This window comes from Ammospiza nelsoni, chromosome 2, assembly GCF_027579445.1.
Source record: "Ammospiza nelsoni isolate bAmmNel1 chromosome 2, bAmmNel1.pri, whole genome shotgun sequence".
NCBI lineage: Eukaryota > Metazoa > Chordata > Aves > Passeriformes > Passerellidae > Ammospiza > Ammospiza nelsoni.
In genome coordinates this window covers 31914047-31932179 of record NC_080634.1, presented here as the reverse complement: position 1 = coordinate 31932179, position 18133 = coordinate 31914047, and positions in this window count along the sequence as shown.

Sequence of the window (18133 nt, the reverse complement as noted above, 5' to 3'; positions counted from 1 at the left end):
TTTTCAAAAGCACTCGGCAACTAGCAAAGTTGGCAGGCAGAGATTTAATATATCCTTCTCCCCTAAGCTTCAGATACTGCATGACTTACCCTGGCACCTATTCTTGTCCTCCTCCACCTCTTTGTCAACACAGATGATACCTGACTGCTCATCCTTGAACGTGGTGCTGATGTTTTAGAGATACTGGGAAAGCCTTCCAGCCTCTTAGTTTCCAGCATAAGCATGAATGTTTTGGTCCTGAGCTCCTTTGGAAATCTGCCAGATGGTTGGTGTCTTCACTCCATTTGTGTTCTATATGTGATTGAGGAAACTGCTTTGAAAACATACACACAGATTTCTCTGATCTGCTTTGTTCCAAAGGGAAGGTGACCGGTCCTACTGGAACCTTTTTTTTTAATCAGGTAGAAGTTTTTCCTTGTAATAATTTTTAAGACACTCAGAGCACTTTGTTTACATACACGGATGTCTGTGAGCACACAGACACTTGGCCATTCCTTCAGTTTGAATATGAGGCTCAGTGCAAGTTCCTGAACTTGCAACACTGAAATTGAGGAATGTGAGCTTTCACACTGTTTAGGGGACAAAATATACTCCCATCATATGAATACAAATCCTGCTGTCATCACCCATTACCCAAGGGTGATTACTGGTTATTGGAACTATCATGGGAACATATTTCTGAACCCCTGTTCTGTTAGATCTTGAGGGAAAGAAAACTGTCATGAAGAAAATGTCATGGCAATAGAAGTGCATCTGCAGCAAAGCCAGGAGGTGTCAGAAGCATCTTCTGAGTTTAAATATAACATGTGTAAGTACATGTGAAGGTCACCAAGTATTAGGAATTGAGTAGAGTGGTGCTGAAGGGAAAGTGGAAAGGGAAGCATTTATTGCTTCAGAATTCCAATAATAGCAGCTGTGGTTGAGGCTGCTGTGCTACTTGCTGAGTGTGGCAGTAACACTGTGCTGGCCCTCAGAAGAGTCAGACTTATTGCCAGCTTTGTCATCAGCTTGGATGAAACCCAGATATCTGCATTTGAGGTGGGGTAATCCTGTGCATAGGAGCAGGCTGAGGAATTACAGAGCAGCCTGGGCTTGTGGAGGTTGTGGGGTGCAGCCAGGATGGGTGAGACTCATCCCGAGCTCTCGCTGCATGAGAGGCTGCACCATTCATCTCCATCAAATGGGAAGTGGCCACTGGGGTGAGGGAAGTGTGACTCTCTCTGCTTGGAACTGCTGAGACTGCACCATTGATTCTGTGTGCAGAGCTGGGTCCTCTGGTTCAGGAAGGTGGCTGACACACTGCAGATGGCTCAGTGAAAGACTGCTACAATGGTCACTTAGGAGCTAAGCTCTGAGGAAAAGTGTCAAAAACTGCCTTTTAGGCCAGTAATGTTTTATGACTAGCTCTAAGGATTCTAGCTAAGATGATCCAAACTCCATTTGGTACAGTCAGATCATTTGAAAAATGGGCAACAACTGCGCGTTGTGGCTTTGGAAGTTCAGATTGAGTATTAGCCAATTCTTGGACCATGAATCCACTTCCTATTTGGATGACAAAATATCGTAGCAAAAATCTATTCCAATATCCTCACCAAATTTTGTTATCTAATCAATTTTGTTTGTAATCTGATTTGTTATTGGAAGGATCCTTCTGTAGCATCATTTTGCATTGTTTTTTGTTGCTCAGTAAGTCACAGTGACTTCCTTTGTCTCAAAAGATACCTTTGGCAATCTTTCCTGTCTCTTCATGCATTTTTATCCCTACTGTGTCTCTCAAAGTTGCCAATACTTTAAATATTACTCTTATTCCTGAAACTTGCCCATGTTAATTCTGAAGAATTTGAAGTGAATTCAAATTCACACTGCAGATTTAAAGATCTCATTTTATTTATGCTCTTCCTTCCTTGTCCCTTAGGGCTGGACAAGGGACCAGCCCTTGGTTTTCCTCATTAACTTCCCTCTCCCTAGTTTATCATCTTCTCATCCTTCTTGATTAACACTGCATATTCCAGCCTTCTCCTGGGAATCATTGCAGTTTTCAACCATTGATATTAGGTTTGAGTGAGGAAGGGTCTGTCAGAAGCTAAGCTGATTTGAGATACCCACTGCTGCAGGCCAAGAATAAGTGTCCAGGGCTGAGACCATTCAGTCTTAAATTACAGACACCTTCTCACAAACAAACCCTTAGCTATGCTTACAGATAATGGAACATCCCAGAACTATGTCTGCAAGATATTTTAATTATCTTTTCTAAGACTTTAGACTCCATTTTGTTTAAAAGAGAAGCTCTATTTTGCCGTTGCAAACCTAAAATCTTAATCTAAATGTAACCAAAATGTTCCTTCATTTTTTTTTCTTCCGTGGAGAGTGCCAAACTCTGAATAAGTTGTAACTGGGTCAGTTGGAAGAAAGTTGTATTCTGACAGCTTCTATAAAGGTCACCAAAGTGTGTCTCCAGTCCTCTGTGGATTGGAGGAGCTAAGCAGGTTTTTGAGAATTGTGATTACTACAATGGCAGATAAATGGAGACAGTATCGTGATATCTTTGTTATACACTGACCTTGTTCTGTTCCCACCTAACTTTTTGAGCATTTACAAATCATGTACTCAGAACGGACAGCAAAATACTTCTGAAGTTTGATGTCAAAGTTATCTTAAAGTTATTAGGTGCCTAAAAACTCTGTTATGCAAAACTTTTCCCCTGGTAAGAAAAATGTGGGTATGTTGGAGTGAGTTCACTGAAGGAGCTGCGACAACTACTAAATAACTCTCACTTGTGAAGGTAGGCTCAGAGTGCCTGGTGTGGGAGGGGGTAAAAAAGATGAAGCCAGACTTCTCAGTGGTACTCAGCAAAAGGAGAAGAGGAAATGAGCATAAATAGAAATGAAGGACATGGAAACATTAAAAACTAATACTTTTTTTTTACTGTGAAGGCATTTAAAAATATTTTGTAGTCTTGGGTCTTAGATGCGTTAAACACCTGGCTACAAATGGCCCCAGCTGTAGCTGACAGTCCTTTGAGTTGGGGCTGGACTAGATGATCTCCTGATATCTTTTCTAACTTCAGTGATCATGTAATTCTGTGTGGTTGTGGAAGAGCCATGAAAATCACTTAGATAGTTCTGCCAGATCTGGCAATTGGGCATCTGTCTTTTTGCTTTCTCTTCTGTATTATTCCTGAAGCTTTGAAAAAAAAAGATTATGTATGTATAATCTCATACCATGGTGATTTGGTTTGTGCAGCCAATATTTTCACAGGAAAAATATGCTGAGAGAAGTGACAGACTGTTGCTTGTATTCTATTCTAGAGTTCTCACAGGAGAGAGAAGGTGTGTAATGTTGTTTAGAGAGCTAAATCTCATGAACCATCTCCCATAAGCTATCAATGGGTGCAGAATATTGTACCCAGGCACACAGCTCATCAGAGAGAAAGTGAAGTAGTACTCTCAGAGTCATGAACTCACTGAAAAAAAGTGCAAATCACTCGAGTCCATCCTATCTTGTCACTTCTCTTGTGTGATATCTTTAAGAAACTGTCTTTTATGAGAAAAGCTCTGCCTTCTACCTTTTACTGTTTGCTGGAATCTGAGATGGAATTTCTACACTTAAAGACCCATTTCTTTTTCGTCTGCTCTGCCTTTCTCTCCTAGTGCATCACAGCATGATTAAAAAGTCTGAGATGAAGAGCAAATATGGAAAAATGTCAATATTCATTCAAACAAGAGGTTTTCTTTCTTTCTAAATATAAAATCTTATTTCTTTGGTTCTTAGGGTACAGTCTGTGCCTAAATGTTTGAATTGCTATGTCACATGAGGTTAGAGGAATTAAACTACACTACAGATGAAGGTGCAATAATTGAAATTACACCTCTCTTTTATTTCTTTGCCCAACAGCAGGCATTCTGTCATCTTGGTTTCTGTTGCTTTCTGTTTTTCAGAAAATGGATGAGGCATTTTTTTGCCTCCTTCAGTGATACACATAATGCTTTGGGAGCACTCCTGTAAAGCATTTTAACTGGAAGATCTATGAAAATAACTTAGATGGCTCTGTCAGGTCTGGCAAATAGCTGTCTGTCTTCTTGCTTTCCCTTCCATAACTGTCTTATACAGCAAGGCATTCTGCTACGTTCCTCACGTTTCCCTGTTGTGAACGATTTTCTTCATGTTCAGCTGTCACTGTTGACAAGCAACCAACGGTAACTATGATAGTGGGCTGGCAATTTTTTTCTCCCCAGTTTGGTATTTTCCTTCCTCTTCCAATAAGGAAAATTGCCAAATCCTGCTGCCTCCCACTAAAACATGAAAAATATGAAAGTGTGATCAGTGCTGTGTATTTCATGAGCTGAGAACAATGTAGCTATTTTTCCAGAACTGTCTATAACTTAGCAAAAGTGAGGTCATACCTCTTCAGAATGTTGCTTGATGATGTTCCCCAATAAATTAAATATAATCGGGCTTTGGCCAGGTTACAGCATGGAGTCAGCACTCTGAGGTGCCTAAGATGATGGTTTTTCTGGCTGCAAACAGAGCTCAGCCTACTGGGTTATTGATCTGGTAGTAGACCTTGGCACCTGCTGTGGCTGTGGACTTTGGCAGAATGGGGAGACCCTGCTAATTCATCTGTGATCGCTGCCAGGGAAAAGATCAACTTATTTATACTGAAATCTCCATAATACAGGTATAATTGTATGACCTAGGTGTTAATGGTCTCCCTTTCCTCTCTTTGTTCAAACTGCATAAAATAGAAAGGGGTGTAATAAAGGAGCCAATATTGAGAATTACATGGACTTTATATGTGGTATGTTTGTACATTCTTTCAGGAGGAAAAAAATACTTAAGTAGTATATAATGGTTTTGCTTGTAGTGTTCAGAAACCTCCTTGGTACAATAAAAAGCCTCTGGAAATACAGATGTTTTGGGCATAATTTATCAAGCTAGATAAATCAGTGTAGCAGGGTTCACAGTTTGGGCGAAACTTGCTTCTGAGAACTTTGCTAGTACTTTTAAAGGCAAGGTAAAAGAAAGAGTTCTCTTCCTTAAGGAGAACTTGCACCAGTTATTTTTGTTACAGATGTGGCCTGGAGAAGCCCATCAATCTTCAAATTCCCTTGTTCCAGGTATTGCCCTTCAGATCCTGCTTTGGTAGTTTGCCACAAAATAGATGACAGCGAAGCATTATTTCCTTGATTCTTGCTTTACAGTTTTGCCACAGAGCTCAAGTGAATTACATGAAACATAAAACAAATTCCAGGAGGGCTGGGCCAGAGCCAGTTTTCAGGTCTATTTCAGTAGCTGACAGGATCTTTCTGCCCATAAACCTAAGAAATGGTACTCTGGGAAAAAATTGAAATGAAATTCAAGCTGCTCGATCAAAACAGTACATAATTAAAAATGGAGGATTTAGAAAAAAGAAATTACACAGAATTAGAACTCTTGTGACTAAGTTAATTTGCGTGATCCATTCCTTTTCATTGGGAACACTACCTTCTTCAGTGTGGAAACAACAATAATAGAATAAATGGCTTTAACAAGAAGGGTACACCACTGCAACTCCAAATGAAAATACGCTAATCTTTACTGCAGTATAGGAGCCTGCAAGAGATTTGAAAAAATATGTAATTTCTCAATGACAGAAAAAAATATAAGAAAGTTGCACATTCTCTCCCTTACACCTAATATGTTCTGGAAATACATAAAAATTATGACTTATAGGTAGTAAATCCATGTGTGTATATCTTATAAAGAATTACCAGCTTGGTGAGGAGGAAAAGGGAAATTACAGCAATCTAAACTTCAGAAGATTTAAATTATAAGCAAATGTAAGGCATGTTTTTAAAATGGCATATGAAAGGTCATGTTCATTTTGTAGGAGTATGAGCTCAGTATGAATTTGAGCTGTTCTGTCTTTTGATGCCAAGATAAATAAAAAACTGAACACCAACAACCTTAGGCCGCAGTGGATCCCATAATGGTTCCTGGAAATTATGGTCAAATAGGAGTATAAACCTTGAATAACATTTTTTATGAGAAAGCATATTGAAATTTCTAATGCCTGTTAGAAATACACACATGGCTAGAAGCATTAGATTTTCTTTTCCCCATTGTCTCTATCCCAAAAACTAGATTATTTTATCTTCAAGATTTGTGATCTGTTATATTATTATTTAAGTTAATCTATAATACTACCCTGCATTTTTAGGGTGTGGATGATCAGCTAGCAGTACATGCTTTGTCTTGCATATGTTTAGAGATAATATAAAATCTCCCAAAGTGTGAAGTAGTACACCTGGATTGTTATTTCAGGAAGTGGATTTGTCTAAATAGGTATTATAATAATATTTTTAATATTATTGTATCATATTACAATGATATTTGGAACATCATTACAAACACACATAGACTTCAAATTAAAATTATACAAATAATTTCATGCACTGCAAACCAAAATGTTTCATTATCCAGTACAATCTTAAAATTTACAGTAACAGAGGACAAAAAGCTCTCAAACTGTGGTTTGCAGGAGGAAGAGAACTAAAAAGATTGAAGATATGGTCAAGTCCAGAACATTGTCAAATACAGCAGCCTAATCATGGTTACTCCATAGGGATGAGCGTATTTAATATATTTTATATTAGATATTTTGAAATTTATTTTGTCTCTCTGAGTGATTATTTTGCCTCTGCTATATTTAAGAGCTATTTTATCTTCAGTACAAATATAGTAGTGAATGACCCAAAACCTCTCACATCTGAGAATGCCCCAAAAGTAAAGCAATCAGAATTCCCCTTGTGGAAAAAATTACGGATTTTAAGTTTTAATTGTGATGTAAGATTGAACTTTGCATTTGGTCTATAATTTGGGATTATTGCAGAGGCCTTTGAAAACTATAACATATAATTGTTCTGATCAGGATTTTCCAACATGGCTTGTACTGTGCTCTCAGTCCTACTCATCCTGACCTCTGAGCCATCAGGTCCAAGTGTACTCATAGAAATTTAAAGTACAATTATTAAAGACTTAGAGTTCTGTATATGAAATGATTATGATTATGATCAGTATGAGAAGCGCAGACTGTAGCCAAGAAGTGAATTGCTGATGGATGAATTTAGAAAAAAAATCTGTTTTTCTCATTTAAAACTGGAACTTCTCACCCTGATCTATCAGTTTTCTAAACATTGCCATGCCAGCAATTCCTTAACTGATATATAACATCCAGATATACTTATTTGTGACCAGTTGCAGTCACAGTGTAGCTGTGTATCCTGGTTGTGCCAATGTGCACACTCAGCACAGTCACAAATTCCCTGGGTGGCTGAGGAGCTCTGCAGGCTGATCCTGCTCTTTGAGACAACTCATTTGAGATAATGGACTGGCATGACATGAGGGGGGGAACCAAACTCCTAGTTGCTTTCACAACAAAGTGAGAAACCACTGCAGAAGCTCTCAAAGAGAGAATTTCAGCTGGTCCTGGAGGTGTCCTCAGGCAGCTCCTGGTGTTTATAAGCTAAATGGTGGCGCCATTGTCTCAGAGACGCTCCCAGGTAATTGATGCTGCAGGATTGGCCAAACTGTACAGAGATACTTGTAACCAGTCTTTAGAACTCCTCCTGTAGTTACAGAAATGGTCAAACATAACACTTGAGACATCCAGACTAGGTTTGCACATAAGACTGTTTGCCAGCTGTATTATAAGGATCCAGCAGAGAAGCAATTCAGCGAGTCTCACTAGACTCAGCTGAAGATGCTGTTACAAAGACCCTTGCAACAGAGACTTACAGGTTCTCTGTTTGGATACCAGTTTACCAACCTGTTTGAGAGATTTGATTTCCTATGTCAATATTATCTTATGCAAAAAATGAATTTTTTTTTAAACAAACAATATATCTTATGATTGTATGTGCACCCGTTCTCAGGTACATCACCTCCGATGGAACCTTTAGGGGGAGGAATTGACAGAGGAGGGAATGTGGGGTGCTGAAACCCCATGAGAAACTGGGACTTGTCTCAAAAGCAAACTTTCTTATGGAGAGATAAATCCCTACTGAGCTGACATGCCTAGAATAATTAGATTGGCGTTGGAGGCCCGGAATTTGACCTTTGATGTGCTGCTGTGGTGTTGTTAGGGAAATAACTTTTATTAGTTAAATTGTAGTTAGATAGGTAATACGAAAACATGTGCAAGTGGAAAAATAACAACTTAACTACTCATATTTGCCTGGCAACCTGCTACATTGATCAGCATATAACACCTCAGAACAGCCCATCAATAATAGCATTGAAAGTACAGAATTTGCTCATACACCTCTATCTGAACGGGGAGAATTTTACCTTCTGGAATGCCTGACTCTGGATCCACTCCAGGGATACCTGGCACCAAGCTCATTCAGCCAGAAGCTACCCTTAACAGCCTACTCCTCCAGAGCACAGAGCATGGGGTTTTGCTGCACTTTAGATCAGGACAGTCAGCTGCTGTTCTTGTCAACAAGGAGAGGGGAAATAGAAATAACCATGACTCTGTAATGTTGTAGTGTTTCATGCATCAATAACCACTCTTTCACAAAGGCAAGAAGTTCCCAAACTCCTTCATGTGAATATAATTATTGCTTAATAATTAAAACATGCTTTAGTCTGTCCTGATCTTAAGCGCAGCAAAACCCCATGCTCTGTGCTCTGGAGAAAGTGACAGCTTGAGCTTTTCTGTTTTGTTTTTGTAAAATTTAAAGACTTTCTGGAGCAGCTCTTTACTGACTATTTAGGGAAGATCTGTTTTCTGGAAAGGTAAGAAATTGCTTCCATTGAGACTCCTATTTCAACATCACAAGGATCAATTTGACAGTGACACAAGAAGTTATTAAAGGAACACAGTTTTAATCCCAGATCACAGAACTAGAAATTTGCTGAAGCTGGTAGTTATAGAAGTAATTGTTCCCTAATGAGCATTTATGTGTACCAGTGTATGAAATTACTTGGTGAGTTCGAGATGCAGCTCAAGATGGCAATTTTCTCAACAGCAAGATCTGTTGCCAATTGTTGCTTTTTTTCTTCTTTGTTTGCAAACCCACTTGTCTGTGTGGATGCAAGTCGATCCAGATCAAGACACTGATTAAAATTATGAACCAAATTTTTTAGGGTGCGTGACATTGTTCTTTTGGAGGGCATACTTTTATTCCATTTCATTCACTGAAGTAATTCATTGTATAGCTGAAAAAAAGAGCTGAACTAGCACAATACGAAGGCTATTGGAGGGCAAGTCCAAAAAGAAAGGGACAGAAATTTTGCCTTTAGCGCAAAAAAAAAATATTACTAAGGACACAGCTTCAGTCTTGTGTTTATGGTGGAGGTAGTGATTCATAAATGCCTGTATTAGCAATTTTGGTATCACAGACAAATATATGCCTCTCCAATCTGTGGTCTGACTCCAGTTGCTGTTCTCAGGGTTTCATACCAGTGGGGCTAATGGCCTGCCCCAGTAGAGGACATCCATTTCAGACAAGTCATTTGCAGAGAAGGGCCTTTGCAGGATTGCTGACTCTCCCTGCCAGAGAGGCCAGAGGCTGTAGTGAAAACCCTTTATACTTGACGAAGTATATCTCATATGTCACTGCTGGTCTACACTTTCACAAGCAACACCTTCTTTACTTACATCTACTCTTCTATTTATAATTGTAATCACTTATTGAACTGCAACGTGAAATATATTGAAGGGGTAATCAAGAGATGTGATGACCTCCTGATCAAGAGATCATGTAGTGATTCCAGCTGCGAGGACACTGAGCTTGCATGCTGGGCATGGAGGCAGCACAGCCTCGAGGAGCATGGAGCACATTGCTGGCCAGTCAGGCATAGGAGCTGAGGGGGTCTGGGACACTCTACCATGCCCTGAAGACACGGCAGTCTCAAAGGGAGCTAGCCCACCTGCCAGGCCAAGGACACTGGGCAGCTTCCCCTAAAAGGAATTGATACAGAGACAGAGCAGCCTTGGGGGAGGCAGGACTCCTTGCTACAGCCTGGAGAGCCTTGGGGGACAACAGGGCTCTCTGATGGAACTCAAGGCAGGGCATCCTGAATGGCAGCGGGACACCTCTCCAGCCCACCAGACCCCAGAAGCAGGACAGCTGGGAGGGGAATGAGACCACAGTGGGACTGGAGCACTGTCCTGGCCCAAAAGGCTCAGCCTTGAGGGGAGAGCGGCACCACAGCAAACCAGTGGGTCTCAGAGGGAAGGCTCCCCGAGGGGCAGCAGAGCACCATGCCAGGCTTCCCTGGCCAGGAGGCACTCTGAGGGGAGCAGGGATCCCACTGCCCTTCCTGGTGCCACAGGTGGGAGCTGATCTTAAACCTGGAGCTGAGCTTGTTCATAATTACATGAAAGGCAGTTTAGGAGGATGACAGAGCAAAACTCTTCTCACTTAGGGTAGATGATACAACAAGGGCCAGGGGCTGCAAATGGCTTGGGAATTCCCAAAAACATGGGGAAAGCTGTTTTTATCTTAGAGGAAATGAAAGCATTCATTGCGCAGGGCAGCGCTGTCAAGATTCATCTCATAGAGTGCTGGCAACAGTCCCACTCCAGTAATGAAATTTGGATGGAGACCTCTGAGGTTCATTCCATTCACTGCTTCTCTGGTTCTGTAATTCTTGAATCATTAGCTGCTGTCTAAGTGCTTCATTTTTTCACTGATTCTTCTTGTTATATAACATTTATTATTAGTTGCTTTGAGCTTAACATTTCCTTACTTTGCATCACAAATTCTTGACAGAAGAATACTAGTCCACTGAGCTTAGCGTGGCATGAAAAATCATATTTGGTAGGCAGTGGTATAAACAAATTTCATTTATGAAACAGAAATAAACAGAAAAACAAAGGGAAATACTTAAGTTTTGAAGCGTGCATATGAAGGAATTTCTAAATACTTTTGAGTATTAGGAAGATCTGGGCTACAAAATACCCACTATTTATACATTTTAACATCAGGGTCTGGTGATATTTTATTTGTGTGCCTAAGCTTTCTTCCTGGACTGAGTTCTCTGAATCAATGCTTAAAAAAACCCCCAACAGTTTAAGGGTTATGGACTTTATCCTGTATTACCTTATTATGAATTTAACAAGTTTGTAAGTGAGACCCTATTGGGCATCAGATCCACTGACCATGAGACCAATTTAATAAATCACCTTGGTCCTATTGTCCACACACAGTAAATTGGAGAACGTGGATTAAAATAAAAGCATGGACACTGTAATGAGACATCTCTTTCAAACTGTTCTGCTCATCTAACAAATTATTATGTAATACCGTGGAGACTAGCTTTTAAAATGTGGCTAATAAAGCAAGATATTCCAATATTATTTTAAATTGTGGTTTATCTGCTTTGGTTTCTTGACACAAAATGTTTTAAAATTTGGCTTTTTGTTGTAGAAGGTTTCAGTATCAAAGGTTTCTAAGTGACAAGAGTAATTAGATCCTATGACAGAATAAAAAATCTGCCAATCTCACTACTTTAAATTTAGGAGTTTTCTCTGCCAGGTTGCAGTTTATATTCCATATTGCATCTTAAAAACTCATGATTTGCATTTTCTCAGCTAGACACACTCTGCTGCTAATGTATGTTAAGTAATGTCAGTGTATATTTACCCCAAGAAATAATACCAGACCACTAAAACTGAATTCCCAGAAGTGATGACAAGTCAGTTTGCACCTTAACAAGAGAACATCACATTCCCAAAAGCAATGAAAAATTAACTCTGCTCATCGTGCCATATGCACTGCAAAGTAGAGCTGTGTCATGGCAAGTCTTATTATATACATTATCACATTATTTAATGGTATTACTATGATATTTTTCTTGATTCAGTCCAAGCCAGTAGGATATGGTTTTATTACTAAATTTTGATGCAGGTCCATTTTCACTTCCTTCAGTCCTGCCTCTTCAGTTTAAGACCTGCTAGGTATTTTCTGCTTGGTGTCAGCCTCTGCTCCTTCCCTTTCTTCAAGCTGCCCTTGTTCCTTGCGAAAACTCCAGCACCTGCAACAGTTTCTGTTCAAAAGGTCAATGAAAGTGAGTAGCCTGACCTTGAACAGAAATTGAAGATTAATAACTTCAAAGAATAATAAATGTCAATTTTCAGTCAATTTTAAATAAAAAAGAGACAAATGCAGCAATCATAGTTAAACACGACGGGCCTGATTCCCAGATCCATTGCGCTAAAGATCCAAATTACAGGTCAGACAGGAACAGAATTTTTCAAAGACAGCAAGCACTCCTGAGGAAATGCTATAATTGCAGCTAATAAGAGGTAGGGCTACAAAAGCTTTCCACTGGAGGATGGTGGGAATGATTACTCTGTTTCAGGCTTAACCATTTTAATGCAGAATTTAAACACTGACCGCTGGTTAAGTAAGGCCTTCTGCATCCTAGGGAAGGTGAGGGAATCTCTCAGTATCTAAAAAATTACAAATTAGTATTTCTTTCTTATTTTACTTTTTGATTACTTCTTTTTTTTACTTTTTTATATTTTTGACTTATACACAGCTTATAAACCCCAAGAAATCTTTTATCTATTAATAAAGTGTGATATTTAAGTCTATGCTAGAGAATGGAGACTAATTGATGGTGTCAGACATAGTAGATCTCTGTTCTGCTGATATGAAAGGGTTTAGTTCTGGGAAGGCTTTTTTTTCCTAGGAAACTTCAATGGGAATATATGTTTGAAGAAAAAAAAGGTCAAAAAATAAACTTAGGACTTGCTTACTCTTGGAAAAAAGTGTAGATACTTCTGTCCCTTCTCCTTTTTAATGGTGTCTCAGTCAAGCAAGGCATTTTTATATCCTTCTTCACATATTTTTTCCCCATAAATTAATCCCTCCAAACAGACCCATCAGATTTTTTTTCTTTCTTTTCCTTCATCTTTTATGGGATTATCCATCTTTAAGAACATGCCCAGAGGACAATTTTGTCAGCACCAGGGGAAGAGGGACTACTGCTGTGTGTTATCAAAGTTCAATACCACAGGCCTTTTTCACTGGCATATTCCTTTAAAAAAATCTCCTCTTCTCTAATTCCTCACTATAATATTCTCAAATTTAACAACGTTAAACACTTTTTTTTTCCTGAATATTTCCTACCAATCGTGCATCTGCCTTTTGTTTTCCAGAAAACTGACATTTTTAAAAACATATTCCTTATCATAGTTCCAACAACTGTAATTCCCTTTAAATCTTCTGCTTTTATCAGTATCTTGCAGCACCTCATAAAGCAGATCTACTTTTGAATTTGGCCAAATCCATTAACCTTTTCATACAAACATTATCAAGGATAATGAAGAATTTAATCACAGTAATGAAAACAAAGTCACTCTGAGACTCCCTTAGTGGTCCTGACCATCTTTGCTTTCAGAGTCTCTTAAGTTTCCTTCCCACACTACTACAGAACTTCCTTTCTGTATTTTAATCTCCATTTGAATGGAGATTTGCTTCTTAAATAAGAACAGTGCAGAAGAATCTACCTCAAAAGGACAACACAGACATGGCAGAGAAACATTCTAGAGTCTTAAGGGTTCTACACACTACTGCTAATGATAAAGCTTTGGCAACCAGTGCTCATCCAGTGAGCTGGGAAGATACACATTAAATTTCTCTCAAAGTCTATGCCTTCATGGGAATGAGGTGACATATCAGTGGTTGATCTTCCCAGGTCTTTGAAATTTGTAATTTGCAATCCTGACTTTATGATTTCAGCAGAGGAAGTCCAGCCAATATTTCCAGTCTCTGTTAGGTGCTGAGGAGAGCTTTTCTTCCCACAGTTTGAATGTCTGTGTTGCAGTGTACTTGAAAGGCTCTCTCTGCTATTTCACTTTAAACACAGCAAATGCTCTAGGTTGGGATGATTTCCAGTCTGCTCCCTTTTTTCATGTCAGAAATCATCACTTACTCCAGGTGAGTGAGAAAACATGAATTTTAAAGAAATTAATATCTAGTTCTGCTCTAGAAGTGGCTATTGGAAAATTGCTTTTTCATAGCATATTCTTTCTGATGATGTCACAGAAAAGAATGAGACTGTGATACTTTTGGCACAGATGTAAGATAAATAAATAGCATGAAGAAGACTATCAGAGTTTCAATTCCTAAGACCCTTCAAGCTCTGTGTCAGAATCATTAGTGCCTTGGGCTATTTTAAACCCAAATAAACCCCAATATAACTTCAGCATTATTATAAATTTGCATATTTGACTACAAGATGAAATTTGAATTCTTGGTTCTGAAAGAAAAAACAAGCTTACCCAAAAAAAGCTGAGTTAGTTCTTAAACTAAGACAATATGCTAAATAGTATCTGAGACAGAGCATTTTTGTTTCTCAATAGCATCATGGTACTGTGGTCTGTGTGAGGGTTGTGATACACAAACATGATTTGTGTATCACTGTCAGTGGGATGACTTCTGCAGATGATGATTGAACACAAACTCGCCTTTGCACATGCCACTTACTATGCTTTTTGAGAGTATGAGTTTCCATCAGATTGTTCCATAAAAGAAAGCACATGACCCCAAAGGAACAGCAATTTCTTAGCACAGCAAATGAGCTAATCAAATTAGACACACACCCACTTTGACGTATTCAAGTGAATCTCGGAAAATTTTCCAAGCACTCTGCTTGTTCCTAATGCAAGTATATACATCTTTGCTTTCAAAAGCACTGTGAGTTCTGTTTAAAGAGCAGAAGTGCAATCTGCAGTACTTAACATCCAGCAAATAAATAAACAACAAAAATTAACCTACGTGCCATAAAAATCATCCGCTTAAGAGAAGGAGAAGCTGGACAACCATAATAGAATACTTTCCTTTTTCATGTTGCTGCAAATGCAAAGTGACACCTAGTTACAACTTAGTTAATAACCTGGGTCTACATAAGCAAGTTCTGGTGGTCCCTTTCTGAAGGAGCTTACAGAGTTACCCAGCTGCCTTTTGTCCTTGCTGCTAGAAACTTTCCACTCAACCACAGAAGAGAGAGACATGGCATGATATTTTAGACCAAAACACTTTTCCTGGCAGAATGTGCTACGTGACGAGATTTTCGGCTGCAGTGGTTCATGTGGAGGCTCGTGTTCCCTGTCATCTCCCTTACTCCCAGAACAGACACAAGCAGCACAAGAGGGAGAGACGCAGGCAGAAATCTCTTGAACTGCAAAACAATAGTCAGCAGATTGTTCTGTCGTAGACCTTAGACTCCCCAAAGACTCGTTTCTGGAGTTTTTCAGTTCATGTAATGCCAAGTTCAGTGCATATTCAAAACCAGCAGCCTTTCACAAATGCATGTATTCCTTTGTTTTAAAGAGTCTGCTCCCAGGATATACTATCAGACATAAATCTAAGCAATTTTTTGCCTGGAGAGTTATTAGGAGCTGTTTGTGACTCCAAACATGCAAGCATTAACTAATGCGAACCAGAGAATTCTATTTCCTTTGCAAAAACAAATTAATCAATTAAAAATCACCTTTCATGAGAAAATATGTTGGGAACGGCTGTCTTTTTCACCAAAGGAAATTTTGCTTTTGACTATGTGTGCATCCCTAAATATGTAACTCTTTCAGTTGTTAAAGGAAAACAATTTCACAAAAGTGAAAGTCGGAAACTAAATATTAAGATTCTGTCAGGGAAAAAAAAGTTGAGATTATATAATCCAAATAATGTTTTGCTTTCAATGTCATTAGAAAATGCATTTTCTTTTCAGGTACAACCAGGCAAATGAAGCATTGATCCTAAAAATTCACCCATGGCAGTGGGGTTGGAATTAGATGGTCTTTGAAGTCCCTTCTAACACAAACCATTCTATGACCCTGTGATATGTTTTCCACATTTACTCTTTGAATATGTCCCTAAAAATAAAGTCTGAAATTAAATCTGTCTTCATGAATGTTAGGTTCTGCTTATGAACATTTTAAAATGAGATGAATTTTCTCATCACCTCATAAAAATCCATCAAAGCCAGTGATGATCAGATTTTGTGTAGAATGCTTAAATGACAATGTACTATTCAAGTGTCTCACTGTTTTCTGCTCAGGTTTCTCCTTTTCCCATCAATCCACCAGTTGCCTTTGGCAACTAATTTTGTATCTTATGGATACAGAAAGAGCACTCACTTCATTTAGGTTGGTTTATCTGTGGCTGCTTGATATTTGATTCATCCAAAATGGAAAAACTGACAGATGTTCCAAAACAACAACAAAAAATAGATCTCCCAACCTAGTTTTTCTTTTGTTATATCAGGCCAGAACAAATTTTTTCTATTCTGTAACTGTAGCTAATAGCTATCTTTCTCAGCAGAAGGATTCTTTTTCAGTGCAGGAAATTTGATAAGCTACTTTATTCTTGTATAGCCAACATCTTTACAGCAGGCTTCACTAAGGAATAAAATCAATTAAAATCCTTTTGAGTTTTGAGTTGTGCTCCATTTCTTTACAAAAGCCTGCTTAACCTACACAATGAATGAGAAAGCTTTTCATCTACCAAATAGGAAAGTCACCATTTCTAAAGACAATAAAAATGACAAAAGTAGGAATCTGATTTGCGTGCTTCATTAGTCATGTTTTAATGCACAATTGATTCAGCAAATTTACAAAGGCAATGTCTCATTTTGTCTAGTGACAGGACCATATTATACAAATCTAGAAAGAAATCATCTTTATAAAAGAAAGTAGCTAAACATTACAGAATGAACAATAAGATCGTATGAATCAAGCTTTCCTTCTTCCAGATACTTCAGACATACTCAAAATTAATTGTTTGATTTTCCTGGATTTAATTTATTCTATTCTGCAAAACAGGATGAAACAGTCTTCTTTACAGATCTCACTAAAGTGTTTCTAAATTTATTTATGTGAGCCTGTTTATGCTGATGTTGCAATTCTTACATGAAGCAAATTTGACTGTTTGTAGCTGTGGATCAGCAGCACTGTTAGATAGAAAAAAACATGTTAAAATTGGTTGAACCTCCTTAAGACCTGCTTTAAGCTGTCTTTGGGAAGATCAGAAAAGGCCAATAAAGTTCCATGTGCAGACTCCTGATAAATCTGTGCAACAGAAACAGTGGAATCAAGAGTTTGCACAGGAGTAGGGGCTAAATTTAAATTTAATTCTTGATTCTTATTTAAGTTTTAAACAGTAATCACTCACAGGGTAAAGATGGATGAAAATCCCTTTGTGTGTTCTCAGAAATTGCATATTGCTTTCATTTACAAGAACGTAAATATCTCAGCAGCAAACTTAGCACTCTCTACTCCCCGCTTAAGTCATGTGCTTAAGCACAGCAGGAATCCTTGTGGTGACAGCACTGGAACTTGAGTAGTCATCAAAAAAGCCTTGCATGAAACAGGCTTGGAGAATGAATGGAAGCATCTTGGAGAGCTCTGAGAGGATAGAAACAAAACACTTTTGTAGCAAGAAGATAGGGAAGTCTGCACAGTTGCTTCCTTGTTTATTATTGAGTGATTTCAGTCTCCAGAGCTGTCAGGCCAATACATGGCACAAATCCTAAATTCACTTAAAACAGCCAGCTGATTTTGATATAAGCATGCTTTTCCTTGACTTGCCAAGAGTACTGAGGGAGTCTCTTAATTAAGAGGCACAGTTCATTTGTTTTACAAAGACTCCCGTGGTTTTTTACACCTGCTTTGTAAAGTATCTCTCTCTAGGGAAAATCCAGCCAAAGCATTTTGTTCATTTTGAGCTCTACTTTAGCAGTTTCTGTATCACCTTGCAACATGTTGCAAAGTAACTTTTTAAAGACATATTGTCTTCTTTTCAACTCCACTCCATTCACTGCACTTAAAATAAACCTGTTGGGGTAATAATAGATTTTATCTTGGTATTCAGCATTCCTACTTAGTTTGCTCAACTTTTATTTTCTATTCTCATGCATTGAGTCTCTATTGTCATATATTCATGTTTGATATAAGCATGAGGACAGGAAAGAAAATGAGGCTTTTTTTCTTTTGATAGTTCCTCCAATTTTGATAGGAATGTGAAAGCCATGAAGTAGTGAGAAACTGTTTAACCAAGAACACTCTCTATTGTGAGAAACCTCCCATGTTATCTTCATTAATAGAACCTCTTCCACATATTTGAGGGCTTTGGGGTTT